Source organism: Nicotiana tabacum, chromosome 7, assembly GCF_000715075.1.
Source record: "Nicotiana tabacum cultivar K326 chromosome 7, ASM71507v2, whole genome shotgun sequence".
NCBI lineage: Eukaryota > Viridiplantae > Streptophyta > Magnoliopsida > Solanales > Solanaceae > Nicotiana > Nicotiana tabacum.
The window spans coordinates 36,626,427-36,640,169 of record NC_134086.1 but is presented as its reverse complement, the minus strand read 5'-3'; positions in this window follow the sequence as shown (position 1 = coordinate 36,640,169).

Sequence of the window (13,743 nt, the reverse complement as noted above, 5' to 3'; positions counted from 1 at the left end):
AAGACATGGAAAAATACCTCACTAAGGCTCATATATGGATTTAAACTCCCAATAATCATGGCCCAAAATTAATTTGCAGAAATGACCCCTTTTGCAAAAACGACCGATATGGCCAGAAGTGGCTAAAGATGCAAACTCAAAAAGGACGGACCTTAAAGTAATATGACACCTAGTTGTGGACTCAAGATGCTAAGACATGGGTCATTGAACCACTTTTGCGAAAATGACCCCATTTTGCAAGAATGACCGATGTGGCCAAAAGTAGCTAGACACGCAAATTCAACAGAAATGGACCTTAAACTGAGATGACACCTTGTTGTGGACTTAGGTCTCTAAGACATGTAATGACAAGACATTTTGAGAAAATATCCATATTTTTCAAAACGACCACTGTGGCCAAATGACGCTAGACGTGCAAGATTTCGCTACGACCCCCGAAGCCATGACCTAAGACTCACTAGGAAGACCGGACCCTATGTGGGATGTCTACGTATCCTGTCCAGAAATACGAGAATTAGGTATGCATAGTTCGGGAAGATTGGATACGTGAGAGAATTTTAAAAAAAACATTGATTTAAAGAAACATATGTTTTGTCTTTTTTTGAAAAATGATGAAACATGTAAAATCTTTTTGGATTTTCTTTTTCTCTCTTAGTTTGATTTTTTTTGGAAAAAATATTAAATAAAAATGTGCAAAATCTTTTTGAATTTTTTATTTTCATTTTTTTGGTCTTTTCTTGAAAAAGTTGTGAAAGAAAAATATAACTGGGCCCTACTTACTTCATCTTTATCTTCACCCTCTTTCCCAAATATATGTCCATTAAATGACCTTTCTACCCTCAAATGCAACATGTATCATATAAGGATGATTGAATGTCCTTTTAGGCCATGGGCCCACTTGACATAATTTGGACAGGCTTCCTACAAAGGAACACGGTACCTAGGACCGAGCCTACTAAGTCACAATGATATGATGCAAATAAAAATGACCTAAAGGCTGGCCTACGTTTGGGGTTCACTAACAAGGTAATTCGGGAAAATGTATGGTCGATGGTGGCTGCTCAAGCTTTCCACCCACTCCATACGTCCGACGGCCCCCCTCCTAAAATAAGGGTGACTCAACAAAAGAGTTCGTATATGCGACGCGTACCACGAGATTTGTTGCATAAAGAATATCCATGGTTATGCAAATGATGACAGTTATAAAGCGGTAAACATATAAGGAAAAGCGATAAACAAATAACCAACAAAATAGGAAATAAGACAAACAAACTAAACAAACAAAGCAAATAAAGAAAACAAACACCTCAATCGAATATCCTAAAAACCAACAAGATTAAGTATTAGCTCGAACCTGCAACTCTCCAGCAGAGTCGCCAGAGGTGTTACACCCTTTTTTTTACCTCACTAAACCTTCTTATAAATAATAAAAAGATTTGTAAAGCTCAAAAGGGTTTTTAATTTCGAAAGTGACAAAAAGATTGCGTTACGAAGGATTGTTCAGAGTCGCCACCTGACATTTGATTTTGGTGTGCCAGGTCACCATTTTTAAAGTAAGAATATTCCTTCAAAACACATTTGACTCTAAACATAGTCTACACTAGAGTTCTAGGTAAGAGGTTCATTTGACTCGGGGAGAAGGTATTAGGTATTCCCCGAGTCCCGCAACTAGTACGGTTGCGCACATGATCAAGTTGACTTTTAAAATATTCAAATTGAGATTAAAACACGGAAAGGAAAGCAAACACAAAAAGAGGCTTGAGGTCGTCCCCACCTAATAAAAGAAAATAGAAAAAGAAAAGTAACGTAAAGTCCTAAATACTAATATATACTATACTTTTCTACGAGGTTCGTCGCAGCCTCAAAATACATGATACTACGGGGCATACCCCGAATAAAAAATATACAAAGTCTCCGGGGCATTCCCCTAAATATGAACTAAAGGGAACGACCACTCACATCGAATAAAAAAAACTAAAGTTTGCCCACCCTGGCGTGGTCACCCTAAGCATGCTACTAGCGATAAGCGATAAATGAAAGTAATAAAACATTTTCAATCTAAATTGTCATTTACGTTTGAGTCTGAACCCTTCTATCAAATGCTACAAGAATTCAACAATGTTTATACTTAAAAATTCAACTCAAACGGACTTGAAACAAAACATGGAAAATCAGTCACGAAGTAACAATTAAAGCATGAAGCTCAAGCAATCATGGATCACACATATAGGAGAGTAAAGAACAAAGTAAGGAGTTGACCTCAAGTGGGACCCAAACAATGGTCAAAATTGAATTGATGAAAGATCTTTTTGTAACCAACAATATTGTTCAATCCGACAATAGCACTTCAAATCTACACCGGAACTGCGGACCAAAATGGCGAACAAGACCTCAGATGGGAAAACCTCAACAGTGATTTTTCTTATGGAAAACTTTGTGCTCGTTTCTCCTTTATTTTGTCACTACTATCCCGTCCGTTCCTCCCCTAAATGGCCCTGCCTTCCAACTTTCCTAATTCCATCAAGAAACAACAACAAGGGTCTATGTTTATGTCATCACTATATTAGCCTAACCCATTTTTTCCTCCTTGTTTCCTTTTTGTCCAGATCTTTTGTGTGTGTGTGTGTGTGTGTTTCTTTGATTTTGAGAATAAAGAAGATATCAGAAGGGGGGGGGGGGGGGTAGGTTGTGTGTGTTTGCCGTTTTTTGTTTTGTTCTTCTGTGTGTCGCCCACAGCTCTCAAAGATTGAGAGAGATGTTCGAGCTTGAAGAGGAGGTCGTTCTTCTTTTGTGTGTTACAGCTGGCTCTACAATTAGGTGGTGTAGGAATTTAGGTTTAATTCTGATTATAAAAAGGTTGTGAGTTAGGAATGGGTAAATGGGCTGAAGGGAGGAGTGGGCTGCCCAAATTTGGGCCAAATTTGCCTTTAATGTGGTCCTTTAATTCTACAAAGCTAAAATATTAATTTCTTTTCCTAAAATATCATACCATAAAAATGTAAAATCAATCCTAATTAATTAAAACAACTATATCATAACATGAAACTATTATTTTGGTATTTTCAAGGATTATACTAAAATAAAAATGGGTTAGAAATAATATCTTTCCAAAAATACATAATAACTGAATTAAATAGAAAAAATTAAACTAATTTTGTATTTTTTCAATTTTTGTTCTTTAAAAATAGAATTAAAATTAATAATAAAGTGAAATCCTATAGAAATAAACTCAAATAAATATTCTAAAAATACTAGGACTATTAAAGGTAATTCTAATTTGTGGGTCAAAAATTACGTGCTTACATCTATTCTTGATTGTCACACTAAGACCGTGATGCTGACTATGCCAAGATTACCGCGATTAGAGCGGAAAGGTACCTTACATTACACTCCTAGTAGAGTTATTTCATTTTTTAAAGCTCAACGAATGGCTGACAAGGGGTGTGATATGTATCTAGCATATGTGAGAGATGTCAGGATTGATACCCCTACAGTTGAGCCAGTTCTAGTAGTGAGGGATTTTCCCGATGTATTTCTAGCGGATCTTCCGGGCATGTCGCCCGACAAAGATATCGACTTTGGTATTGATTTGTTGCCGGGCACTCGGCCCATCTCTATTCCTCCATATCGTATGGCTCCTCCTGAGTTGAAGGAGTTGAAGGAGCAGTTGTAGGAATTGCTTAATAATGGCTTCATTCAGCCTAGTGTGTCACCTTGGGGTGCCCCATTCTTGTTTGTGAAGAAGAAGGATGGTTCTATGCGTATGTGCATTGATTAACGCAGTTGAACAAAGTTACAGTGAAGAACAGGTATCCTTTGCCTCATATTGATGACCTATTTGATCAGTTACAGGGTGCCCTAGATTTTCTTGCATTCAGGCTATCATCAGTTGAAGATTCGGGAGCCAAATATCTCAAAGACAGCTTTCAGGACTCGGTATGGTCACTATGAGTTCCTTGTAATGTCTTTTGGGCTGACCAATGCCCCAGTAGCATTCATGCACTTGATGCACAGTGTGTTTCGGCCCTATCTTGACTCTTTTGTCATCATATTCATTGATTACGTGCTGGTATACTTCCGGACCGGGGAGGATCATGAGCAGCACCTAAGGACTGTGCTCTAGACCTTGAGAGAAAAGAAGCTATATGTAGAAATTTTGAAGTGTGGGTTTTGGCTAGACTCAGTGACATTCTTGGGTCATGTAGTATCAAGTGATGGGATCAAGGTTGATCCGAAAAAGGTGGAAGCAGTGCAGAGTGGGCCCAGACCGTCCTCAACTACGGAGATCCAGAGTTTTCTTGGGTTGGCGGGGTATTATCGTCGATATGTAGAAGGTTTCTCATCTATTACAGCACCTATAACCAGGTTGACCTAGAAGAGTGCTCCGTCCAGGTGGACAAAGGAATGTGAAGAGGGCTTTTAATTAGAAGCTCAAGACAGCTTTGAGTACAACCCCAGTATTGGTATTACCTACAGGTTCAGGATCTTATACCGTATACTATGATACATCGTGGGTTGGTCTCGACACGGTGTTGATGTAGGACCTTAGGGTGATCGCCTACGCGTCCAGACAGCTAAAGGTGCATGAAAAGAACTATCTTGTCCACAATCTTGAGTTAGTAGCTATTGTTCATGCCTTGAAGATTTGGCGGCACTATTTATATGTTGTCCCTTATGAGATCTACACCGATCACCGGAGTTTGCAGCATCTGTTCAGGCAAAAGGATCTTAACTTGCGTCAGCGGAGGTGGTTGGAGTTGCTTAAGGATTATGATATTACCATTTTGTACCATCCCGGGAAGGTCAATGTGGGGGCCAATGCCTTGAGTCATAGAGATGAGAGTTTGGGAAGCTTAGCATATCTACCAGTAGCAGTGAGGCCATTGGCATTGGATGTTCAGGCCTTGGCCAACCAGTTTGTTAGATTGGATATTTTTTAGCCGAATCGAGTGTTGGCTTGTTTGGTCTCTCAGTCTTCTCTTTATGATCGTATCAGGGGATATCAGTATGATGACCCCCATCTGCTTTTGCTTAAAGAAACGATTTAGCACGGTGATGCTAAGGAGGTCACTATTGGAGATGACAGTGCAATGAGGATGCAGGGCAGGCTTTGTGTGCCCAATGTAGATGGTTTACGTGAGTTGATTCTCTAGGAGGCTCATAGTTCGTGATACTCCATTCATCCGGGTGCCGCGAAGATGTATCAGCACTTGAGGTAGCATTATTGGTGGAGGAGAATGAAGAAGGACATAGTGGAATATGTAGCTCGGTGTCTAAATTGCCATCAGGTGAAGTATGAGCATCAGCGGCCTGGTGGATTGCTTCAGAAGTTAGAGATTCCGGAGTGAAAATGAGAGCGGATCACTATGGATTTTGTTGTTGGGCTTCCACAGACTTAGATGAAGTTTGATGCAGTTTGGGTAATTGTGGATAGGCTGACCAAGTGAGCTCATTTCATTCTTGTGATGACTACTTAGTACTTATTCTTCTGAGTAGCTGGCTCAAGTTTATATCCACGAGCTTGTCAAACTTCATGGCGTGCCGGTATTTATCATCTCTGACTAGGGTACACAGTTTACATCACGGTTCTGGAGGGCCATACAATATGAGTTAGGTACTCGGGTTGAGTTGAGCACACCATTTCACCTATATACTAGAGGATATGCTCCGTGTGTGTGTGATGGAGTTTGGGGGTTCTTGCGGACAATTCTTGCCTCATGCGAAGTTTGCCTACAACAACAGTTATCAGTCGAGCATTTAAATGGCACCTTATGAGGCTTTGTATGATAGACGGTGTCGGTTTCCAGTGGGTTGGTTCGAGCCGGGTGAGGTTAGATTATTAGGTATAGACTTGGTTCAGGATGCTTTGGAAAAGGTTAAGGTAATTTAGGATCGACTTCGCACAGCCAAGTCCAGACAAAAGAGTTATGCAGATCAGAAGGTTTGCGATGTTGCATTCATGGTTGGGGAGCGGGTCTTGCTCTGGGTTTCGCCCATGAAGGGTGTTATGAGATTCGGGAAGAAGGGCAAACTGATCCCAAGGTTTATTGGTCCATTCGAGGTGTTGCGGGGAGTTGGGGAGGTTGCTTATGAGCTTGCCTTGCCACCCAGCCTAGTAGGACTTTATCCGATATTCCAAGTTTCTATGCTCCGAAAGTATCACGGTGATCCGTCTGATGTGTTGGATTTCAGCTCAGTCCAGTTGGACAAGGATCTATCTTATGTTGAGGAGCTGGTGGCTATCTTGGACAGGCATGTTCAAAAATTGAGGTCAAAGAACACTGTTTCAACCGTTATCCTCATCTTTTCACTACTTCAGGTATGTCTCTACACTTGTTCGAGGACGAACGATTGTTTTGAGAGGGGGAAGATGTAATGACCCGGCCGGTCATTTTGAGAGTAATAACCCCGATCCACTATTTACTGCTTTTCCCGTATCTTTTTCTATTTATGTGACTTGCTGGGAGGTTCTGTTTTTTGTTTCGGAGTGTTTTGGGACACTTAGTCCCTAAAACGGAAGCTTAAGTTCTAAGATTTTGACCATAGTCGGAACTGTGTGAAGGCGACTCCGAAATGGAGTTTCATCGATTCTGTTAGCTCCTTTGGATGATTTTGGACTTAGGAGTGCGTCCAGATTGTGTTTTGGAGGCCTGTAGCTGAATTAGGCAAAAGTTGAATTTTTGGGAAGTTTGACCGGGAGTGGACTTTTTGATATCGGGGTCGGATTCCGATTCCAAATATTGGTATAGGCCCATAATATCGAATATGACTTGTGTGTAAAGTTTCAGGTCAATCGAACGTGATTTGATAGGTTTCGACATCAGTTGTGGAAGTCTGAAGTTTCAAAGTTCTTTAAGTTTGGATTGGAGGGTGATTCTTTAAGTTACAACAAATAGCTCGTGTACGTACTCGTCACCTCACGTACACGACACTCACATATTAAAACAGTACCAAATCCTAAGGAAAGTCCCCCCCACCCCCACAAGGTTAGGCAAGCCACTTACCTCGAACCAAGCTCAATCAATCCATAATGTAAATATAACTACAAGAAACTAATCTAGCTAATAAAATCAAAGCTAAAGCAAGAAATTGGAAAAGCACCCAAAAAGCCTCCCCGGGCTCATGTCTCGAAATTGGGAAAAGTCTCAATTTACGAACACTGATTCACTCACGAGTCTAACTATACCAAATTTACTCAAATTCGATACCAAAATTTCGATCAAAACTCCAAAATTCGGCCTAAGAACTCTTCTCAACTTTTCCCAAATTTTCACCCCAAATCCGAAATTAATTGATAAAATTAATGAAAGATTAGTGGGATATAACCAAAATCAACTTAAGAATCATTATCCAATTGAAATCTATGAGAATCTCTCAAAATCTCGTCCAAATTCGAGCTCCAAAACTCAAGTTTTGATAAAAATGGCTGACCTCGTTTTTGAAATTTTTAAGTACTGCCCAGTGATTCCTTCTTCGCGAACGCGGAAGGCCCCTCGCATTCGCGAAGCACAACTTGCCTTGGCCCAGAATTTCTCCATCATTAATGCGATGACTACTTAGCTCAACCCTACGCGAACGCGGGACTAACATCGCGAACGCGTAGGCATAAGGGCTTGGGGACCCAGATGGCCATTCCTTCTACGCGAATGCAGGACCTATATCACGAATGCGGGACCTATATCACGAAGCGTAGGCTAACCTTCCTAGTGCTTCGCGAATGCGAGACCTCCTTCGCGACTGCAAAGCACAAAAGCTCACTTGTCACAAAGTCCCTTCGCGAGCATGAGTCTCCTCTCGCGAACGCGTTGAAGGTGCCTGCAACAAAACACCCGTAAATCTGCCAACTCTCAAAGTCCAAAAATGATCCGTTAAGCACCCGAAACTCACCCAAGGCCCCCGGGACCTCAATCAAACATACCAACCAATCCTATAACACCATACAAACTTAGTCGGGACCTCAAATCACATCAAACAACGCTAAATTCACGAATCACCCTCCAATTCAAACTTAAAGAACTTGAAACTTCAAATTTCCACAACCGATACCGAAACCTATCAAACCACGTCCGATTAACCCCAAATTTTGCACACTAGTCATAATCAACATTACAGGCCTACTCCAACTTCCGAAATTGAATTTTGACCCTGATATCAAAAATTCCACTACCGGTCCAAAACTCCAAAAAATTGACTTTCAGTATTTCAAGCCTAAATAAATTACGGGCCTCCAAAACACAATCCAGACATGCCCCTAAGCCCAAAATCACCCAACGGAGTTAACGAAATCGGCGGAACTCTATTCTGGAGTCGTCTTCATACAGTTCCAACTACAGTCCAAATTCTAAGACTTAAGCCTTCGTTTAAGGACTAAGTGTCCCAAAACACTCCGGAAACCAAAACGAAACCTCTCGGCAAGTTACAATAGCAAAAATAGATACGAGGGAAATAGTTAATAGGGGATTGGGGTTGAAACTCTCTAAATGACCAGCCGGGTCGTTACATTCTCCCCCTCTTAAAATAATCATTCATCTTCGAACGAGCATAGAGACATACCTTAAGCGGTGAAAAGATGAGGATAACGGCTGCGCATAACCTACTCAGGCTCCCAAGTTGCCTCTTCGGCCAACTGACCCCACCACTGAACCTTTACTGATATAGTGTTCTTTGACCTCAGCTTTAGAACCTGCCTGTCCAAAATAGCCTCTGGGTCCTTAACATAGGATAAATCCTTATCCAACTGGACTGATCTGAAATCCAACATATGAGATAGATCGTCGTGATACCTACGGAGCATTAAAACTTGAAATACCGGATGAACTCCTGCTAAGTTGGGAGGTAAGGCAAACTCATAAGCGACCTCCCCAACTAGACGCAAACCTCAAAGGGACTAATAAACCTTGGGCTCAGCTTGCCCTTCTTTCCGAACCTCATGACGCCCTTCATAGGCGAAACCCGGAGCATGACCCACTCTCCAAATATGAATGCAATGTCGTAAACCTTTCGGTCTACATAACTCTTCTGCGCGGAATGGGCTGTGCGAAGTCTATCCTGAATCGCCTTGACCTTCTCCAAAGCGTCCGGAACCAAGTCTATGCCCAATAATCTTGCCTCGCCCAACTCAAACCAACCCACTGGGGACCGACATCGCCTACCATATAGAGCCTTATACGGTGCCATCTGAATGCTAGACTAATAAGTATTATTGTAGGCAAACTCTGCAAGTGGCAAGAACTGATCCCAAGAACCTCCAAACCACATCACACACGCACAAAGCATATCCTATAGTGCGCTCGGACTATCTGTCTATCTGAGGGTGATGTTGTGCTCAACTCCACATGTATACAACTCATGTTGTACGACTCTCTAGAACCGTGATGTAAATTGCATACCCCGATCAGAGATGATAGATACTGGCATGCCATAAAGTCTGACAATCTCACGGATATAAACTCGAGCCACCTACTCGGAAGAATAGGTAGTCATCACATGAAGGAAGTGAGCTGACTTGGTCAGCCTATCCACAATTACCTAAACTGCATCAAACTTCTGCTGAATCCATGGGAGTCCAACAAACGAAATCCATAGTGATCTGCTCCCATTTCCACTTTGGAATCTCTAACTTCTGAAGCAATCCACCTGGTTGCTGATGCCCATACTTCACCTGCTGGCAATTTAGACACCGAGCAACATACTCCACTATGTCCTTCTTCATTCTACGCCACCAATAATGCTGCCTTAAGTCCTGATACATCTTTGTGGCACCCGTATGAATAGAGTATCGCGAGCTATGAGCCTCCTAAAGAATAAACTCACGCAAACCATCTACATTAGGCATACATAGCCTGTCCTGCATCCTCAATGCACCATCATCCCCAATAGTGACCTCTTTAGCATCACTGTGCTGGACTGTGTCCCTAAGGACAAGCAGATGGGGGTTATCATACTGACACTCTCTGATACGGTCATAAAGAGAAGACCAAGAGACCACACAAGTCAATACTCGACTAGGCTCAAAAATATCCAATCTCAAAAACTGGCTGGCTATGGCCTGAACATCCAACGCCATGGGCCTCTCTGTTACTCGTAGATATGCTAAACTCCCCAAGCTCTCTGCTCGTCGACTCAAAGCATCGGCCTCACATTGGCCTTCCTCGAGTGGTATATAATGGTGATATCATAATCCTTATGCAGCTCTAACCACCTCCTCTGACGTAATTTAAGATCCTTATGCTTGAATAGATGTTGCAAACTCCTGTGATCGGTGTAGATCTCACAAGGGACACCGTGTAAATAATGCCTCCAAATCTTCAAGGCAGGAGTAATAGCAGCTAACTCAAGGTCGTGGACAAGATAGTTCTTTTCATGCACCTTCAACTGTCTGGACGCGTAGGCAATCACCCTTCGGTCCTACATCAACACCGTACTGAGGCCAACTCGCGTCGCATCACAATAAATTATATAAGACACCGAACCTGAAGGCAATACCAATACTGGGGTTGTGGTCAAAGCTGTCTTGAGCTTTTGAAAGCTCTCCTCACACTCCTCCGTCCACCTGAACGGAGCACCTTTCTAGGTCAGCCTGGTTATAGGTTCTGCAATAGATGAGAATCCCTCAACAAACCTACGGTAATACGCCGCCAAACCAAGGAAGCTCCAGATCTCTGTAGCTGAGGATGGTCTGGGCCAAATCTGAACCGCTTCCACTTTCTTCGGATCTACCTTGATCCCTTCACTCGACACCACGTTACCTAAAAATGCCACGAAATCCAACCAAAACTTATATTTTTGAGAACTTTGCATATAATTTCTTCTCTGTCAAGGTCTGAAGCACAGTCCTCAGGTGCTGCTCATGCTCTTCTCGCCCCGGGAGTACACAAGAATGTTGTCAATAAAGACAATAGGGCCGAAATACACTATGCATCAAATGCATAAAATGTTGCTGGGGCATTGGTCAGCCCAAATGACATCACAAGGAACTCATAATGACCATACCGAGTCTTGAAAGCAGTCTTTAGGATATTTGTCTCCCGAATCTTCAACTGGTGATAACCTTAACGCAAATCAATCTTGGAAAACACTCAGGCACCTTGTAACTGATCAAATAGGTCATCAATACGAGGCAAAGGATACCAATTCTTCACTGTAACTTTGTTCAACTGGCGATAATCAATGCACATATGCATAGAACCATCCTTTTTCTTCACAAACAAGACACAATCACCCCAAGGTGACACACTGGGCCGAATGAAGCCCTTATCAAGCAATTCCTGCAACTGTTCCTTCAACTCAGGAGGGGCCATACGATAAGGAGCAATAGAGATGGGCAGAGTGCCCATCAATAAATCAATACCAAAGTCAATATCTCTGTAAGGCGGCATGTCCAGAAGATCAGCTGGAAACACATTAGGAAAATCCTTCACTACTGGGACTGATTCAACTGTAGGGTATCAATACTGACATCCCTCACATTGGCTAGATATGTGTCACACCCCTTTTCAACCATTTATTGAGCTTTAAGAAATGAAATAACTCTACTGGGAGTGTAATCTAATGTACCCTCCACTCTAATCACGGTAAACCTGGCATAGCCAGCGTCACGGTCTTGGAGTGACAATCAAGAATAGCATAATGGGGCAACAACCAGTCCATGCCTAAGATAACATCAAAATCTACCATGCTAAACAATAATAAATTGGCTCTGGTCTCAAAACCACTAAGAGTAATCAAACTCGACCGATAAACGTAATCCCCAATAAGAGAATCTCCCATAAGAGTAGACATATAAACATGGGAACTCAAAGAATCCCGAGATACGCCCAAATGCAGAGCAAAATAAGAGGACACATAGGAATAAGTGGAGCCTTGATCGAATAGAACCAATGCATCTCTATGACAGACTGGAACAATACATGTAATAACAGAATCAGAAGCAACAACCTCTGTACGAGCAAGAAGGGCATAGTATTTGGCCTGGCATCCCCCTCTAGGGTGATCTCTACCTTCCCCACCTCCACATCGATGTGGCTGAGCAGGTGAAGTGGAAGCTAGTGCCATAATCATAGCTTGTGAACCCTGCGGAGCATGTTGTGGCTGAGAAGTCTGTGGATGTGTACCCCTCCTAAGTCTGGAGCAATCCCTTACCATATGACGAGTGTCGCCACACTCAAAATAAGCTTTGGGAGGGCGTGGCTATTGTGTCTAACTCGGGTCAGGTCTACTGGACTGACTGTTGATAGCACCCCGTGCAGGAGGCACGCTAGATACTGGAGGTGTGTAATAAGGCTCCTAAGGTCTAGAAGGAGTTGGAATACCATTGGCGGCTGGAAGAGTTGAATGAACGGGGCGACTCACATAACCCCTACCATGAGAAACTGTAGCTGGGGCACGGGCATCAGAATAATGGCCAGACTCTCGAGACCTCTTGGCCTATCTCTCCTCCCTATCCCGAGAAAGCATGCCATCCACTCTCCTAGCAATACTCACCGCCTGCTGATACGAGATATACATCTCTAACTCCCTGGCCATGTTATTCCTGATGCCAGGAATGAGTCCCTCAATAAACTGGCGGACCCTCTCTCGAACTGTAGAAACCAAGGTCGGTGCATGTCTAGCCAAGTCACTAAAATTGACTGCATACTCTGAAGCAATCATAGCACCCTAGCGCAACTGCTCAAACTCTGCGCGTCATGTGTCCCTGAGGCTCTGAGGGACATACTCTCTCAAAAACATGTCCAAGAACTGAGTCCATGTAAGGAAAGCTGCCTGAGTCGAACTGTCCAACTCATAAGTACGCCACCACTGATAGGCTGCTCCTAGAAGCTGAATAGTAGTGAAAGAAACCCCACTCGACTTTGCTATGACCATAGTACGGAGGATGTGTGGCACTCTTCCAGAAATCCCTGAGCATCCTCTGACACTAGACCACTAAATGTAGAAGGGTCGTACTTTTTGTACCTCTTGAGCCTACGCTGCTCCTTCTCTGAAGCTGATGCCCTTCCCTTGGGCTGAACTAAGGCTATAGGTGGTACTGGTATAATCACTGGAATCTGACAACCTAAACCCGCTTCTTTGGGGTGCGAGCGGGGGGAGTCTATGCTCTCCCCCGGCCTAAGATATAGCTGGAGTAAGGGGAATCAACCAAGCTTGAGTTAGAGTGTTGAACATGCTCATGAACTGTGCAAGGGTCTCCTGAATTAGTAGTAGTAGTAGTAGTAGTACTGGTGGTGGTGGTGGTAGTAGTAGTCGTAGTGGTAGTGGTAATGGTAGTGTTAGTGGTAGTAGTGGCAGTGGTAGTGGTAGTGGTAGTGGTAGTGATAGTGGTAGTGGTAGTGGTGGTGGTAGTGGTAGTGGTAGTGGTAGTGGTAGTGGTAGTGATAGTGGTAGTGGTAGTGGTAGTGGTAGTAGTGATAGTAGTGTTAATAGTAGTAGTGGTAGTAGTAGTGGTAGTAGTGGCAGTAGTGGTAGTAGTGGTAGTGGTAGTAGTAGTAGTAGTCGTAGTAGTGGTAATAGTGGTAGTAGTAGTAGTAGTCGTAGTAGTGATAGTAGTGGTAGTAGTAGTAATAATCGTAGTAGTGGTAGTAGTGGAAGTAAAAATAGTAGTAGTAGTAGTAGTAGTGATAGTAATGGTAGTAGTAGTAGTAGTAGTAGTAATAGTAGTAGTAGTGGTAGTAGTAGTAGTAGTGGTAGTAGTAGTAGTAGTAGTAGTAGTGGTAGTAGTAGTGGTAGTAGTAGTGGTAGTAGTAG